The following is an 18,042-nucleotide window of genomic DNA, read 5'->3' on the forward strand; positions in this document are numbered from 1 at the left end:
AGCACACTTCTAATATGGAGCCTTTTTTTAATGAAGAAAGCTATTTTCAACAACTTACATTAGTTCATGCATTTGATACCAGTGGTCGTTGTCATGAAGTTAAAAACGGATGTCCAATTGAAAAAGAAAATATGGTTCCTAGAAATGTGGAAGAAGTAATAGCTGAAGAAGCTTAAGGGAGACATACAAAAGCTCCAGTGTATAAGTGGGATTGTAGTAGTATTTGTAGTATACAACAGTAATCTATTGATACATTACGAAATTTCTTACGATATTATGGTAAAAAAAAGTGTTAAACTGAAGATTAAGATGTTGGAAGGACCAGATCATCGTAAAGTGAGAAAATATAGTAACTTGCAGGGTCATTCTCAGGATTGTCTTTCTAGACAAGTGTGTTGAAGTACTTTTCATCATTTAAGAATGTTAGCACTACATCATTCAGAAATGTGGAAGTTAGTAAGAAGATTATACTATGTAAAAAGTCCTGCATTATCTCTAAATGAAATAAACACAACTCTTTTGCATGGTTCAGTGTTGGATGTAAAAAAAAATTCTGATGATATAGAGTTTCATTTCTTTGGTCCTCAAGAGGAGTGTAGAGAAAGCGAGAGTTTGATGTGTAGGTGTTAAAGTAGAGATGGAAGATACTACTACAGTGAAGTTTGCAGAATAAATTACAAAGTTTAAGGTACTTTCTTGTGAATATCCAAACTATGTTTGTATTTGTTGCCGACGTGTTCACTATAGAAGTCAAATTAGGAATGTTGACGTGTATTTAAAAAGTGAAAAGGAAAACAATGATAAGTGGGAGCAATTTGGTGCTTATTTGTTGATGGAAGGTCATTTTACGTTGGGTACTGATCAACGTATTTGTAAATTTTGTTACAACAAATTCAAAGAGAACAAAATACCAGTTAGAGCTGCACATACAAACCTAAAGTTGGTAGCTATTCCTCCGGAACTGGTAGATTATAGTTCGTATGGAGCCTAGAACAGGTATGCTGCCTCCAACAGATTTACAAAGAGGTTTAAAAGGAAGAGTTGTGCATTTACCTTTAGATTTTAAGAAAAATCTCGAAACTGTTAGTGTAGAGAGAGAGGAAAGTGAACCTGTAGTCATTCTAGTTAATGGTGTAACAACGAGTCGGGAAATGTGGCAAGAATTAGTAGATGTCACCAAACTTCAAAAGGCAACATTATATCATGTGCAAAACAATATTTTTTTATAAAAATGTATATGTGGAAGAAGAACATATTTCTTTAGAAGATGAAAGAGAAAATTCAACTGGCCAAATAGAAAAAGTGGATAACTCAAGGAGTGAAGAAATGTATGAACATTATAGTATACATCCTCTACATTCAAACAAAGTGATAGGAAATACTATTGAATTATTCCAAATGAAGAAAGCAAAGGGAACACCAATGAGTGTAAGGGAAAAATGATTAGAAGTTCGTTGTTTTCCACAGCTCTTCCCCACTGGGAAAGGTGGACAATTCGATGAACGATCAGTACAGATTCCAGCTTCAGAATATCGCACAACAAGATTGTACTCAGAAGGTCCAAGATTTCGTCAGTGTATTCCATATTTATTTCATCTTCTGTTTGAAAGTGACTTGTCCAGACTTTCATACGTAGTGTACCACATATTAAACACAGGAGTGCATCTTACTCATCTTTCTGCAAAGGAGTTTTTGGACAAAGTTCAACAAGGAGACTAACATTTAGAATCTCAGTTAGTTAAAATGATGGACTGTCAACATGGTATTATTGAATATTTGTATCAGCGTCATAGAGAACTTAAATGTATGTTAAGGAACTTAGGAACCGCTACGTGATTTGGTATGCTTAGCTGTGCTGAGTACACATGGTACGATTTACTTGAATTTATACGACAAGCAATTTCAAATGTAAAAAACATTGAATTGAAGACAGCTGGAGAACTGTAGTCCTTGGATCCAGTAAATGTGTACAGATATTTTAATCATAGGTTTCAAGCTATGATGTCTTTTATCTGCAATAAAAAGAATCCACCTCTTGGAGAAGTTATTGATTTCTATTGGAGAAAGGAATACCAAGACAGAGGTACACCTCATATTTACATGCTGTTATGAATCAAGAATGCACCAAACTTTGCAACTGGTTCTGATGAACGTGTTTTGTCTTTCATTGAAACATATGTTACCTGTGCCATTTCAAAAAAAGGAGGAGAAAACAACTTGAGACAGCAAGTTTTACAGTTTCAAAGTCATCCATGTGGGTAATACTGTCGACAGAACTAAAAATACAAAATGTTGTTTTGGATTCCCACGTCCAGGAATTTCAAAAGGAAGAGTCAACAGTTTCATGTCAACAATAAGGCACACTATAACTCGAAAATCTCAGAGGAATACTTACAACATAAAAAGAACTGAAGATTCAAAGTATAATAATGACTCCATCCAGTGATTTTCATAATGTGGAATGCAAATATAGATATCCAGTGTGTTGCAGATAATTTGATTGCTGTTGCTCCCTATGTTACGTCATATATAATCAAATCTGAATAGACGGAGTTTAAAGAAATGTTGGAAGAAATTTTTCAAGAGAAGACTCTTAGTAACAATTTGTACAGCTTTAGTTTGAAGATGCTTTCCCATCGAGAGATTGGATCCTACGAATGTTCGGATCGGTTGACTTCTGCAAGTTTATATTCAAAGTCAAGAGGAATCATTTGGATTAGTCTAGGTCTTGCTGCAACACGAAAACAAGTATTGAAATATGTACAAGAAATTGAATACTTAGCATTGAATGAACCAGAAAGAACAGATATTGTTAAAGCGAATATGTTGTGTACTTACTATCTTAAAAGAAGTCCACATCTGGAAAACATATGTCTCTATGAAGTACTGCAACATTACAGCTTTAAGAGAAATGTTACAGAAAATATAAATGAAGACAAATATGCAATAATTGGTTGTGAAGGATGTTTGGTAAAACAACCCAAAGGAAATATTATTAACCACAGGATACTCAGTTGTGAAACTCCAGATAAAAGGGAATTTTTCTATTTGGCTCTTCTGCAACTTTTCAAGCCTTGGCGTAGTGAAATGGAATTACTTGGATATTTTGACCGCTATGAAGATTCTTTTAATGCATGTAAAGATAGCATTCAATGTACTTTTTATCTACAAATGTTAAATGAAGAGATTGAACAAGAAACTACTATTGCAGCTGAAATAGCTAGAGATTGTTCTCAAGAGATAGTCAAAGTTCTGCTCCATAAATTCAAGATCCATTAGGACAACCAATTCTTGAAAATGAGGCAGCAATAGCAATGAATGAAGTAGAAACGGCAATGCAAGATGCACAAGAGGATATTATTGAATTTGGAAACTTGGAAAAACAACTAAATATTGAACAAAAAGAAATATATCAGCAAGTGACAGAACAGATACATCATGGTTTACTTCATGAAAAAAAAGAATGCCAATGCACATCATTTAAACCTATTCGAATCTACATCAGCGGTCAAGCTGGAACAGGAAAAAGTTTCTTAATTAAAGTGTTGACCAGTTATTTACATACAAACACTGAACCACATTTATTTTTTGTTGTAACCGCTCCAACAGGGTTAGCAGCACACAACTTTAAAGGGATTACATTACATCGATTAATCATGCTGCCAGTTGAACATGAAAATAAGTTGGAATATCACAAGCTATCTGAAGAAGCGTGTTATGAAGTTTCAAGAGTACTCAAGAAAATGAAACTTCTAATCATTGATGAGGTGAGCATTGTCTCAAACTTAATGCTTACCTTTGTACATTTAACAATGCAACAGACTTAAAAAACAGATTATGATATTTTATCATATTGGATACTATAATATTCACTGCCCACTGCTAATCTTGTCCCAAAATGCTTTGCAGGGCCTTTCGCTGGGATTGTATTTTTGCCCATAACTGTGCTTGGGGTCGTCCTAAGAGGATGGAACCACCACTGAATCGTTCAGCATGATATGTTCTTTGTGTTCAAGGCATCTGCTTGGTCCTCCCCCTAGGTTAAGGGGAACCCCAAAATCGTCACCTCTCTAATACCCTGATATTTTTCATTTGCAAAGTTCACTTTTGTGAATTGGTTATAGGCTTTTTAGCATGTAAAGTTGCTTTATCAAAGCATTTGTTGGTGCAGTTTAGTAACTGACTTCGCTACGTGGAGGAACAGAGTTTTTGCCTGAATTCCGTGGTGTTAATGGAATGCATAGTTAAGAAATCTACGCAAACCCTGGTAGCAAAGCGGAGTTCATTGCCCAGGGTTAGAAGACACTTGGAAATATTAGGGAAGTATTGGAAAAATAAACGTTTGGGCCAGATGTAGGTGGCTTAATACCGGTTGGTAACGCCGAAATTCGGTACATTTCAGCATTACTGACCTGTATTTAGCCATGTGCGATGTAGGTATTACCGAATGCCATCGGTCATAAGGAATAGGTAAAAATAAGGGAAACCAGTTACAGATTCCTTATTTACCGATCGGCAGACACCGAAACACCAAAATACCAAATCGGTAAATAAGAAATCGATAGCAAATCGCTAATGCGATGTACATACAATCAGTAATACCGAATTTGTAAAAAATCGGTATTTAAGAATCGTTAATTACCACTGACTCAGAGCAGTTGGTAATCAGGTGCACTGAATAAAAACAGCCCCAAAATGCAACAGTGTGAACACAATGGCAGCCCTCTACATTATAGAAAGGCAGCTACGTTTGCGAGCAGCAGGACTGAGGGTTTGGAGACGGGAAGAGCGTGTGTACAGACTGCGTGTCACACTGTTCCAATTGACTGTGGTAGAAATTCATGAGAGGTACAGGCTACACCCACAAACCATCCCAGACCTGATAGGGGACCTGCACCCTTACCTGGTGCATCATACACCAAGGGTGCACGCCATACCAACACATGTGCAGGTGCTCTGTAGCCTACACCTACTCACATCAGGAAGTTACCAGGGTGTGATAGCTGCAGCAGGTGGTGTGTCACAGAGTTGCTTGTCCTGTTTCTTCAACCCCTTCTTGGATGCTATGATGCAGAGAATGCATCACTACATATGCTTCCCAAGCACACAGGCGGAACTGCAGAAGACAAAGCTAGATTTTTACCAAAAGGCACAGTTCCCACATGTAATAGGGTGCATTGATGGGAGTGACCCACATTCCAATCTGCCCACCTGCAGCTACAGAATACATATACCACAACCGCAAATCCATGCATTGCATCAATGTGCAGGTGATATGTGATGCAGACTACATCATTACTGATATTGTGGCCAAATTTCCATGGAGTACCTATGACTCCTACATATTCAGGAACAGTGTGATCTACACACGTCTGGCTGCTGGTGAATTCGGAGCAGGTTACCTGCTAGGTAAATCAATGTGACACACCCTGACGTATACCTTGGATGAATGTATTGGTGACTCAAATTAATGGCACTTTCTTTTCCCATTTAGGTGACAGCGCATATGCTGTGCGGTCTTTTATCCTAACACCATAACTCAACCCATCCACCCCAAGTGTAAGGAGATACAAAAAAGCGCATAAAAGCGCATAAAAGCACATAAAAGCGCGCGCAACGTTGTGGAGCACACCTTTGGACTACTAAAAAGCAGGTTCCGTTGCCTTCACAAAAGTGGAGGTGCACGTCAGTACTGCCCCATCATCTGCTGCTAAATAATAGCAACATGTGCAATGCTGCATAACCTTGCCACACAGAAAGAAACAGCAGTGGAACAAACTGACTCTGAGGACGAGGGTGAGGATTGTCCACAGCCAGAGCACAGTGCAGCAGGTGTGGCAGCAACACCGGATGGGAGACACAGATGGGCTGAGATAACACGCAACTATTTCTGAGTAAGTAAGGAGACATAGCCAGTTACTATATTTGAGTGATGGTGTTTAATGATCATAGCACACAACCAAGATCCAAAGCAGTGTCCATACAAACATGGGTTACATCACCCATTTCAGTACAACCATATCATGGCTGGCTCTACTTGTGCCCACACGCTGCACTGCCACATTCCTTTGGCCCACTGTCCGCACTGCCAGTCTGTCCAGAGCCAGTGCTGTGGCGTTCACTGTGCCTCCTGGACTCTGTGGGAGGGGGCATGATGCTACTACAGCTAGCAGCCTCTTCACTGTCACCCCCATCACCTGTAGTGGCCACCTTGTCTGTTTGGAACACTTAAAGTGCAGTGGGCACTGTGACCAGCCCCCTAGCCACATCACGACTGCAGTTTGCCTTCCCCTCCTGCATGGCCACCGAGCATCTGCACATGAGAGAAATTGCAGTGGACAGGCAGTTCGCTGCCTTGGTGTAATTATCAAGTTTCTGCCTCTCCCTGTGCCTTGACAGATGGTCCTCGTCTAACTTGCTGTACAGCAGACTCACAGCCTCAACCACGTCACTCATGCCCTCAGCCATGGTGGTGTTCATGACACTGATGCCCTTCTCTATGCGGTGCCTGTGAGCATTCATGTGTGCCATCTCCCGAGGCACTGACCTTGTTGCTCTTCCTTGCAGGCGCTGGACCTTCAGCATGTTACTTTCAACAGCAAACACACTGTCATCTTCGCCCTGGAAGTGAGGACTGGCTGCCCTTGCCCTGCGGCATCTGGAAGTTGTGTGGGCGCGCTCTGTGGGGGACTGTGATCCTGCCCTGTTGGCATCCTCAGCCACTGTGGACTGTTGTCCCCCTGTGCTGTCCTCCTCGGACAGCTCCATCTGCTGGAAGGTGGCCACTGCATGCCTCCTGCCTGTCGGTGGTGGTGGCGTTGATGGTGGCAGTGGTAAAGGTGATGGTGGTGGTGATGGTGGTGTTGGTGGTGTTGGTGGTGGTGGGGTGGTGTGCCCTGCAGGTGACTGGACCTCCTCCTCTTGTCTCCTCTCTGTCCTGGGTGCCTTTCCTCTGCTCCCCTCAGCAGCCCTGCAAGATGGCTTGCCTGTGAAGACAGAATGTACATATGCTCACTTATCTGGCAGCAGTTGCATTGTAATCAATTTAATGCCTGCCAATAACACTGACTGCCTTCTGCTTGCTAATTGCTAATTGGTGTCACATGCCTTTGGGTTTGGTGGGCTGACTGTTCTGACATGTGATACTTCTGACTACATCTCCCATAATGCATTTCAGGTTATGAGTAAAACATCTACTGGAGTGGGAGTCCCTATGCCTCTCTGGGGATTGGGGGTAGGGAGGGGGTGCACAGCATCTTACCTTGTTTGTTGTCAGCTCTGGCTGAGTTGTCTGCATCGCCAACCCCACTCACACTCTCTGATTGGAGGGTGGACTCAACCAGGAGATCCAGAGCAGTTGGTGCAGGTGCTGTGTTCCTCCGTCCACCAGTTTTGTTGGCCTGCTTCTGCCTCTCTGCCATCCTCACCTTAGCAGTCTTCCTCAAATCGTTCCATCTTTTCTTGAGGTCCTTAATGGAGAGCTGGGTGACTTTGAAGTCATTGATTTTATCCTGTATTGCAAGCCAGATCTGCCTTTTTTGAGACTGGCACGTACAGGGACTGCTTTCCAAATAACCTATCATGGTCATTGGTAATATCTTCAATGAGGACCTCCAGCTCCCTCTCCCTAAATGTTTGTTTCCTTTTCCTTTCACCTTCCTCCTTCTCCCTCTCCTGGTTTGCCATTTTGCTAGGTTTTTGTTGCAAAATGAAGCTGAGTTGCACCTGGCTTCTCTGCTCTGCTCCCTGCCTCACAGTCAGCTTCAGGTTAAGTGCAGCTGCTTGTGTGTGGCCACTACCTGTTTGGGAGGTAATGGGAATGCACAGGATTGGCTGATTCCACAATTACCAACATTTAAAATTACCGATTCGGTATTTACCGATTCGGTATTGGGGATTCGGTGTTTAAGATTCGGTAGTGGGGATTCGGTATTTATTTTTTCCGATTCATTCCGAATCGCTATTTTTTAACGATTTAAACCGAATCGGTAATTTTTACCAATTCATTACGTACATCGGAAATACCGAGTCCTTAATAACGAATCAGTAAAATTCACTATTAAGGACTCTGTATTTCTGGATTACCTACATCTGACCCTTGCTGTCTTTTTGAAGATAAATAACGTATTAAGAATATGCAACAAGCAAGTGATGAACATCATGGAAACATTCTTCAAGATATTAGAATTGGTGTTTTGTGAAAATATGGTAAAGAAGCTACTAACAAACTTGTTTCCAAATGAAAATATTGCACCTGAAATAATGTACAAAAAATTGGAGAAAAGAAGTTTATAGTTTGCCTAACGCCAACACTGCAAGAGTGTTCTACATTCAATAAAGAACTTTTGAAACTGAAAAGACAACTAATAATGAAAATGGAAGCTGCTGATAAAATGGAGCATGAAGGAGTCACTATTCTTCTCTCTGAGAAATTTCTGTCAAAATTGTATTCTTTGGAGAAGTCTGTACCTAAAACTGCTGGTTTGGAAAAGACTTTAATCAATCAATCAATCAATCAATCATGCCATTTGTATAGCGCACTACTCACCCGGGAGGGTCTCAAGGCGCTTGGGGGGGAGGGGTATGCTACTGCTCGAACAGCCAGGTCTTGAGTTGTTTCCTGAAGGCGAGATGGTCCTGGGTCAGCCGAAGGTGGATGGGGAGGGAGTTCCAAGTCTTGGCAGCCAGGTAAGAGAAGGATCTTCCTCCGGCGGTGGCTCTTCGGATGCGTGGTACGGCTGCGAGGGCGAGGCTGGTGGACCGTAGCTGGCGGGTGGGCATGTAGAAGTTCAGGCGGTCGTTGAGGTACTTGGGGCCCAGGTCGTGGAGAGACTTGTGTGCGTGGGTGAGGAGCCGGAACGTGATCCTCTTGTCGACGGGGAGCCAGTGCAGGTTCCTCAGGTGGCTGGAGATGTGGCTGCGTCGGGGGACATCCAGGATGAGTCGGGCGGAGGCGTTCTGGATGCGCTGGAGTCTTTTCTGTAGCTTGGCTGTGGTTCCGGCGTAGAGGGCGTTTCCGTAGTCCAGTCGGCTGGTGACGAGTGCCTGGGTGACAGTCTTCCTGGTCTCGGTCGGGATCCAGCGGAAGATCTTGCGAAGCATACGCAGGGTGTTGAAGCACGATGAGGAGACGCGTTGACTTGTCTGGTCATCGAGAGGGAGGGGTCCAGGATGAAGCCCAGGTTGCGTGTGTGGTCGGTTGGCTTGGGCGCGGTGCCCAGGGCTGGGGGCCACCAGGAGTCGTCCCAGGCGGAGGGCGAAGATCCCAGGATGAGGACTTCCGTCTTGTCCGAGTTCAGTTTCAAGCGGCTGTCCTTCATCCACTCGGCGACGTCTTTCATCCCTTCGTGTAGGCAGGTTCTGGAGGTGTCGGGTCTCTGTTGAGGGAGAGGATAAGCTGGGTGTCATCGGCGTAAGAGATGATGTTGACGTTGTGCTGGCGTGCGATGGCTGCGAGAGGTTTCATGCAGATGTTGAAGAGGGTGGGGCTGAGTGAAGATCCTTGCGGGACGCCGCAGATGACTTCGGTGGCCTCGGAGCGAAACGGGGGGAGGCGGACTCTTTGTGTTCTTCCGGCGAGGAACGAGATGATCCACTCCAGTGCCTTCTCTTGGATACCGATGTTGCTGAGGCGCTGGACTAGGGTGCGGTGGCAGACCGTGTCGAACGCAGCGGAGAGGTCCAGGAGGATGAGGGCCACTGTTTCCCCCTTGTCGAGCAGGGTCCGGATGTCGTCGGTGGCTGCGATGAGGGCGGTCTCGGTGCTGTGGTTGGCTCTGAAGCCGGACTGCGATGGGTCGAGGGATCTGTTCGTCTCGAGGAAGGCAGTCAGCTGTCTGTTGATGATCTTCTCGATGACTTTAGCAGGAAAAGGGAGGAGCGAGATGGGGCGGAAGTTTTTGAGATCGGTGGGGTCCGCTGTAGGTTTCTTCAGGAGGGCGCTGATCTCGGCGTGCTTCCAGCTCTCCGGGAAGGTGGCGGTGTTGAAGGAGGCGTTGATGATGTTCCTGAGTTGGGGTGCGTTGGTGGAGTCGGCCTTGTTGAAGACGTGGTGTGGGCAGGGGTCGGTCGGTGATCCGGAGTGGATGGTGTTCATCGTGCGGGCTGTGTCTTCGGTGGTCACCGTGGTCCAGGTGCGAAGGGTGGCGGTGGGGGGCGTTGGTTCGACGGTTGGGTGCGTGGGTGGGGCGCCGAAGCTGTTGTGGATGTCGGCGATCTTGCGGTGGAAGAACGAGGCGAGGGAGTCGCAGAGGTCTTGTGACAGAGTGATGTCGTTGGTGCCGGTGCTGGGGTTGGAGAACTCCTTGACGATAGTGAAGAGCTCTTTGCTGTCGTGGGCGTTGTTATGTCCAAACTGTCGGGTAATATCACAGTGTAATTTGGATGTAGAAAAAGGTTTAGTAAATGGAGCAATGGGAAAAGTTCTTGATTTTGATAATTATAAGAAGAGCGATGGAATTCAATTTTTGAAGATTAAATTTGATCAGATTAAAGAGGTAAAACAGATGGGACGTTGTGCAGTTCATTTTTTGCTTGTAAAAGACTTGTATGTTCGTAGTGTATACAGTACTTTGATAAATATTGGAAGTATAGTGTTTAAAGACCGCATGGCATATGTTGCATTGTCTCGAGTAAGAACATTATCTGGTTTGTATTTGATGAGAAAAAGGTTAGTGCTCATGCAAATTGTGTAAGAGAGTATAATCAGTTGAGAAGACTGCATGCTCATAACTTAGGCGAATATCCCATATATGAGAAACGTATAGTATGTCCAAAACGGAAATAAGAGAAACATTCTAGTGAAATTTAAAAAAGAAAACAATTCAAGAAAATAATGAAGCTGGAAAGAAAACGAAAATGGACAGCGTTAATGATATTGTAGGATACCAGTTAGAAAATAGTTCAGGTATCAACTGCTATGCTAATGTAATTGTGAATCTTGTCTTTTACCTAGAAGATCTTCATCAGAAAATTATGGAAAATCAAGAAAAAAAGATTCTGTTCTTTATTACATTATATTTTTCAAAAATTGATAACTGATAGAAGTAAAATCCATACTGTTTCTGGCATTCGGCATCTTTTGGATATATGTACCAGTTCTTCACAATTTACACTGAATACACAACAAGATGCAAAAGAATTTCTTATGTTTATACTTGCAGTATTCGAAGATGAAGAAATTGAAATTGAAAATTTGTTTTGACTAAGTTATAGATGGGATCATAAATGTGAAGAGTGTTCATTTTCTTCTACTACTGAAATAGACAGTGAAAGATTCATATATTTGACAATACCAGATTCTAAATCAGTATCTTTTAACAAATTAGTAAAAAGAGCTAATCAAGATATGAAATGCTCTCATTGTAAATCAGAAATGTTGTCAACATTATATATAGAAAGCTTTGGAAAATATGTCATATTAATGCTGCAACGTTGTAGAGCAGATGGAAGAAAATTGGATACTAAAATAAAAAATGTTGTGGGCAAGTCAAGTATCAATTTCAGGAAGAATTTTTTGACTGTATACTGTGTATTTCAAGTGCAATAAATAATGGACACATTGCAATAATACCCATTTGGAATTCAAATGTAGTTTGCCTTATGAATTACAAATTCATAACTGATATTTTTTATGCCAACATTTTGAAAACATAATTCGGTATATTGGGAAGATGTGAACCTGAATTAACAAGTTTATTTTGGATATTTTCAATACAAAAGGATTTGGAAACATTATTCAGCCCATTGGGAAGATGTGAACAATTACCATTTGGATTATTGTTTGAGCTATTTCTTATTACATTTGCAAAATGGTGTTTGAATGAACTAGATTATATATTTGATCTTTATATTATATGCAATGTAAATGAGAGTGTATATTTTAGAAAATGTACTTCAGAGAAATAAATAATTTAATGTAGTTGAAGAATGTAATTTAGAAACTGTAGATAGGTAGACAGATAGTTGAATTTGTTGTAAATATTTTTTATGCAGATTTGGGATTTTTTCTACAATTTCATTGATTGTATTTTTCCCTGCTGGTATATGATGATCTACATTGAAATTAACCCTGGGCAAAGCACTACGCTACGCTCGCGTATTTTGCGATGATTGTGCTACGTCGCACCTCGCTAATTGCACGTTGCACAATGCAAACACGCGTGGCGTAGCGGTAATTTTTTGCTTGCTGGCGGTCCTCAACGTCAATGTTGGCAACCGCGAGCAAGCAAAATTACGTCCCTGCAAGACTTTTTCCTTGTTCACGATCAGCAACATCAAGTTGCCGATCGCGAGCGTGGAAAATAAACCTCCAGGACAGGTTCTCAATGCGGGGAGGTCAGGTTTCTCATTGAGAGTGGTCGCGTATACTCGCGACCGCTAGCAATGAGAAACTACCAGTCCGCTTTGAGACAGCTGATTCTTGAGTAAAAATCTACTCGAGCGGCAGTAAAAGACAGCTCGCACTGTGCAAGATGCCGTTTTTAATGATTGCACAGTGCGGACAAGCATCCGGTACTGTGCAATCATAGCGAACAGCCCACTTCGTGTAGTGCTACGCGTAGCTCGCATAGTGCAAAGTGCACTTCGCGTAGTTCTATTTTGCGAACTACGCCCAAGGTTAATTGAAAATCACTGTTTATGGTGAAATTCACTAGAATCTGAAAACAGCAAAAAAGGGAAACTGAATTTGTTATGTAATTGTAACATTATGCTATGTTCTTAAAACCATATTATTACATGTAATAAAATGTGTCCTTTTTTATTACAGAAAGTACACCTTGAAAAGATTATAAATTCAGTTTACAAAAAAAAAACTGTAAAATAGTTTCACTGAGTTTGGTATAAAATTTAATAAAGAAGTTAATCTAAAATAATGTAATAAGCATAATAATATGAAGTAATGTTTACAGTTATTTTTATTGCACAGACCAATTTTTTCAAATAGTACCCATGCACTGATCTTTATAATTAGGCACTATTCTCACACTATTCTCACACTATCCAAGCATTTTTCCATTCACCTAGCCTGAATCCATATACTTATAATATCACTACCTATGTACTCTTCCAATCACTCAAGCAGTACCCATGCAGTCTGCCAATCATCAACGCACTACTCCTGTACTCATGCAATCACCCTGCTACTACTCATACAATCCTCAAATCACCCAGGAACTACCCAGGCAGTCCTACATGCAGCCAGGCACTACCCATGCACTCTTCTATGCACCCAGGCATTACCCATGCACTCCTTCAATGGCCCAGACATTACCCCTGAACTCATACAATCACACAGACATTAGCAATGCACTCCTTTAATCAGCCAGGCACTACCCCCACAGTCATGCAATCACCAGGCACTACTAATGCACTCATGCAATAACCAAGGCACTACTCTTGCACTTCTCAAGTCATCCAGGCACTATCTATGCACTCCTCCAATCACCCAGCCACTACATATGCACTTATAAAATCACCTAGGCACTACCTATGTGCTTGTGTAATTACTCAGGCACTACCAATGCACTCTCCCATTAACCCATATATTACACCTGCATTCAGGCAATCACCTAGGCATTACCCATTCACTCCATCAATAACTCAGGTAGTGCCCATGCACACATCCAATCACCCAGACATTACCCATTCACTTTTGTAATAACCCAGGTATTACCCATGCCCTCATGCATGCACTCAAGCACTTCTGCAGCACTCATGCAATTACCCAAGCACTACTCATGCACTCCTCCAATCACCCAAGAACTACCCATGTAGTCCTACGTGCACCCAGGCACCATCCATGCACTCCTCCAATCACCCAGATATTACCCCTGTACTCATACAATCACCATAACATTACCCATGCACTCCTTCATGCAGCCATGCATTACCCATGCACTCCTTCAATCACCCAAACAATATTGTTGCACTCATGCAATCACTTAGGTACTACCCTTGCACTCCTTCAGTCACCCAGGTAGTACCCACGCACTCCTCCAATCACTTAGCCACTACCCATGCAGTCTTCCAATCATCCATGCACTACTTCTGCACTCATACAATCACCCTGCTACTACTCATGCACTCCTCCAATCACCCAGTATCTACCCAGACAGTCATATATGCACCCACACACTACCCATGCATTCTTCAATGCACCCAGGCATAACCAATACACTCCTTCAATCACCCAAACATTACCCCTGCACTCATACAATAACATAGGCATTACCCATGTACTCTTTCAATCATTCAAACACTACCCTTGCAGTCATGCAATCACCCAGGCACTACTTATGCACTCATGCAATAACACAGGCACTACCCTTACACTCCTCCTGTCACCCAGGTAGTACCCATGCACTCCTCCAATCACTCAGCCACTACCCATGCACTTATAAAATGATACAGGCACAACTTATCCACTCCTCTAATCACGCAGGCACTATCTCTGTACTCCTCCAATCACCCAGGCATTATGCAAGCATTCATGCAGTCACCCAGCAATTACCCATGCACTCCTTGAATTATTCAGGCAGTGCTCATGCACTCTTCCAATCCCCCAGACATTACCCCTGCATTTATACAATTACCCAGACATTACCCATGCACTCCTTCAATTAGTCAGGTGTTTCCCATGCACTCCTATAATCACGTAGACATGACCCATGCACTTATAAAATCATCCAGGCACTATGTATGTAGTTATGCATTCACACAAGCACTACTGAGACACTCGTTGATGCACCTACACATTACTTATGCACTCTTACAATTACTAAAGCATTACACATGGACTCATACAATCATTCAGGTAGTACACATGCACTTCTTCAATCACACATACACTAAACACACACTTCACCATACATTCAACTTTGCACAATTCATAGAACACTTATAAATTTGTCTTTTTTAACAAAATAGGCGGTTCTGAAAAGAACTATTTTTTTTCTTTTTGAACACTTTTAAAAAAAAATGTGTTGTTTTCTTTGCTAAAAATTGAAAAAATAAACAGAACCAACAAGAAAAACATTAAGAAAATTATGCAATTAATAGTCATTGGACAGACTGGAAAAAAATTAACACTTGTGGTTCTTAATGGCAACCACCATAGCATTTCCAGATTGCTCACCAACACATAATATCTTCTTGCATTTTAAACATCGCTGCTCAACTTTAGCAAAGTCCGGGAAGATGGTGGTTGGAGGAGTTGTGCCAGCAGATGAGGTGATGGGTCCAGCAGTGTTCTCCTCACTTGCTTGCTTTTGTACATCACGCCTCAGTTGTTCTCTTCCAAGACACCGATAGCGCATGGTTTGCAAATGCTTCAGCATTGATGACATTCCACAAGAATATTTTTTTTCTGATCCTCGTGAGAGGACCTTTTCACAAATAGTGCACGTCAACTTATGGGCATTGACCTTTTCTCCCCTTTCTCTCCTTTTCATACCGCACTTTCACAGGTTCCTCCAAATCTTCTTCATTTTCTGGTGGAAGTTGCTGTGATGGATTTCCAGCTGACATTTTTTGATGCAACAAAAAAAACCACCAAAAAGACTGAAAGAAGAGCAGCAAAAGATAACAGGTGTGTACTCTGAGAAAGCGAATGGGAGTGGCCCTTCAACTTCTAGAATCAAAAGCTTCTTAGCCAATAAAATGCTTTCTTTTGAAGTCACATGGGATTTACTCACCTTGCACGCAACCAGCATTCACCCGACGCAAATTCCGAAAAATATGTTTAAGAATACTATATATTTATTACAATTACAGATACATGATATTAGGAGTTATGTTAAGTAAACTCTTGGTATTAGATATATAATAAAGTTATATACATATACTTTTAAAACTTAAAGGTTTAGGATGGATTAGTGCACCCAGCGCGTCCCCCGGAAATACGTACATGATGTTACGCGGGGCCAATAACCGCTCACCCTTCGCATACCAAACACGCATCATACACGACTTAACCAATAAGGGGACAGAATTCTTGGATTCGTGCACCCACCGTGATTAGTACACGATCAGTACGCAAATCCTATTTTTTAAATAAATAAAACCATATTTTGGAAAGGAGATATATCAGATTATTTTTATAAAACTTTAAAAAATGTGAAAAGTTTTTGGGGACATTATAATTTGAAATTAGCATTTAAAAAACCTTTCACATTCAGTGAAAAAACCATAGGTTTGAGGGACGTTATAGTTAGAAATTAGCATTTAAAAAACCTTTGAAATTCACAGAAAAAACTATTGGTTTCAGGGATGTTATAGTTTGAAATTAGCATTTAAAGAACGTAGTCACTCATGCAAATAATCAATCACACTTCCTTTTACTGACCTATACAGTTATATACACACCACATCACTTATTCAAACAGAAACAAAATGCATACTTACTTTCTTCTACAATCACTGATACACGTACACACTCATCCATACAGCCACTCTCAAAATCACTGACTCTCACGTATAGTCATTTATATACTTCAACTTTCACATACACTGCCTTTTACATATGTAGTTACTTGGACATGTAACATTGAGACATCCATTCACTCACCTACATACCCAAACACACACTCACCCACACATACAGCTGTTTCTGCATGCTCTTTTGAACCCATTCACACAGTGAATCAACCACCTACCCACACACACACTCAGGCACACATACAAATACTCAGACAACCAATCAATAACCCATATAGACACTCATGTAGCTACTGACCAACCCATGCAGCAGCTTATACAACAACAGACAGACTAATACAGACATTCACACAGTTTGGTCACTAAACCATGCATTCAGTAAGACACATGTAATCACTCACTTAAAACGTCAGTCATGCACCTAATAAATCCTCCATTCAGACACTTATACACCCACTCATTTTTCAATACACATTGGCATATATATATTATTTAAATGGTAAAGAACAGCACAGTCATCAGTTCATGTGACCAGTTTCTGTAAAATTATAAATACATTATATACATATATATATATGTGATCAAGGCCGGGGTAACCTGGTTGAAACGCGTCATGTTGGAGGAAAATAAAATTGCACTTTAAGAATTTACCTTTTGTTGCGGTCTGTTCCTGTTTTCAAGCGCTGGGTGGAGTTTTTACCCTACTTCGTGCTGTTCAAGGACTTGGTTGTCATATATATATATATATATATATATATATATATATATATACCAAGGCACATTGAAGAATGAGTGGGTGTGTAAGTGTCTGTATGGTAGATTTAGTAGTTGCTTGACTGACTGTATATGTGAGTGATTAAATGTGTCTTACTGAATGGATGGGCTAGTGACTAACTGTGTGAATGGCTGTATCAGTCTGTCAGTTGGTCTGTAAACGGTTGCATGGGTTGGTGAGTAGCTAAATGAGTGTCTATATGGGTAATTGATTGTTTGTCTGAGTATCTTTATGGGTACCTGAGTGTCTGTAGGGGTGAGTGGGGGTATGTGACTTTGGGCATAGATGTGTGAGTGGGTGATTCACTGGGTGTATAGGTTCAAGAGTGCATCTGTGAAGGGCTGTATGGGTAGGTGAGTGTGTTTATGGGTGTGTTGGTAAGTGAATGGATGTCTCAGTAGTACAAGTGTGAGTAACTACAAATGTGAAAGGCAGTATTTGTGAGTGTTGGAGTATATAAATGACTATGTGTGAGAGTGAGTAATTGTGAGCGTGGCCGTATGGATGAGTGTGTGCTTGTATTTTTTATTGTATACGAGTGTAAGTATGTGTTAGTATATGTTTGAATAAGTGGGGTGATGTATGTATAACTGAAAAGGTGAGTAAATGGGAGTGTGATTGATTGTTTGCATGACTGACTAGTTGTGTGGGTCCTTTATGGATGAGTTGTGGTGTGTGAGTGTCTGTATAGGTATGTGAGTGCATATAATAGTGCGGTATTGATGGTTGACTGCATGTATGAGTAACTGTATGGGTGAATGAGTGGATGTGTGTTTAGACCTAGGAATCAGTGAGTTGGTATGTAGTGACTGGTATTGGTGTGTCTATAG

This window comes from Lissotriton helveticus, chromosome 1_1 (assembly GCF_964261635.1).
Source record: "Lissotriton helveticus chromosome 1_1, aLisHel1.1, whole genome shotgun sequence".
Classification (NCBI taxonomy): Eukaryota; Metazoa; Chordata; class Amphibia; order Caudata; family Salamandridae; genus Lissotriton; species Lissotriton helveticus.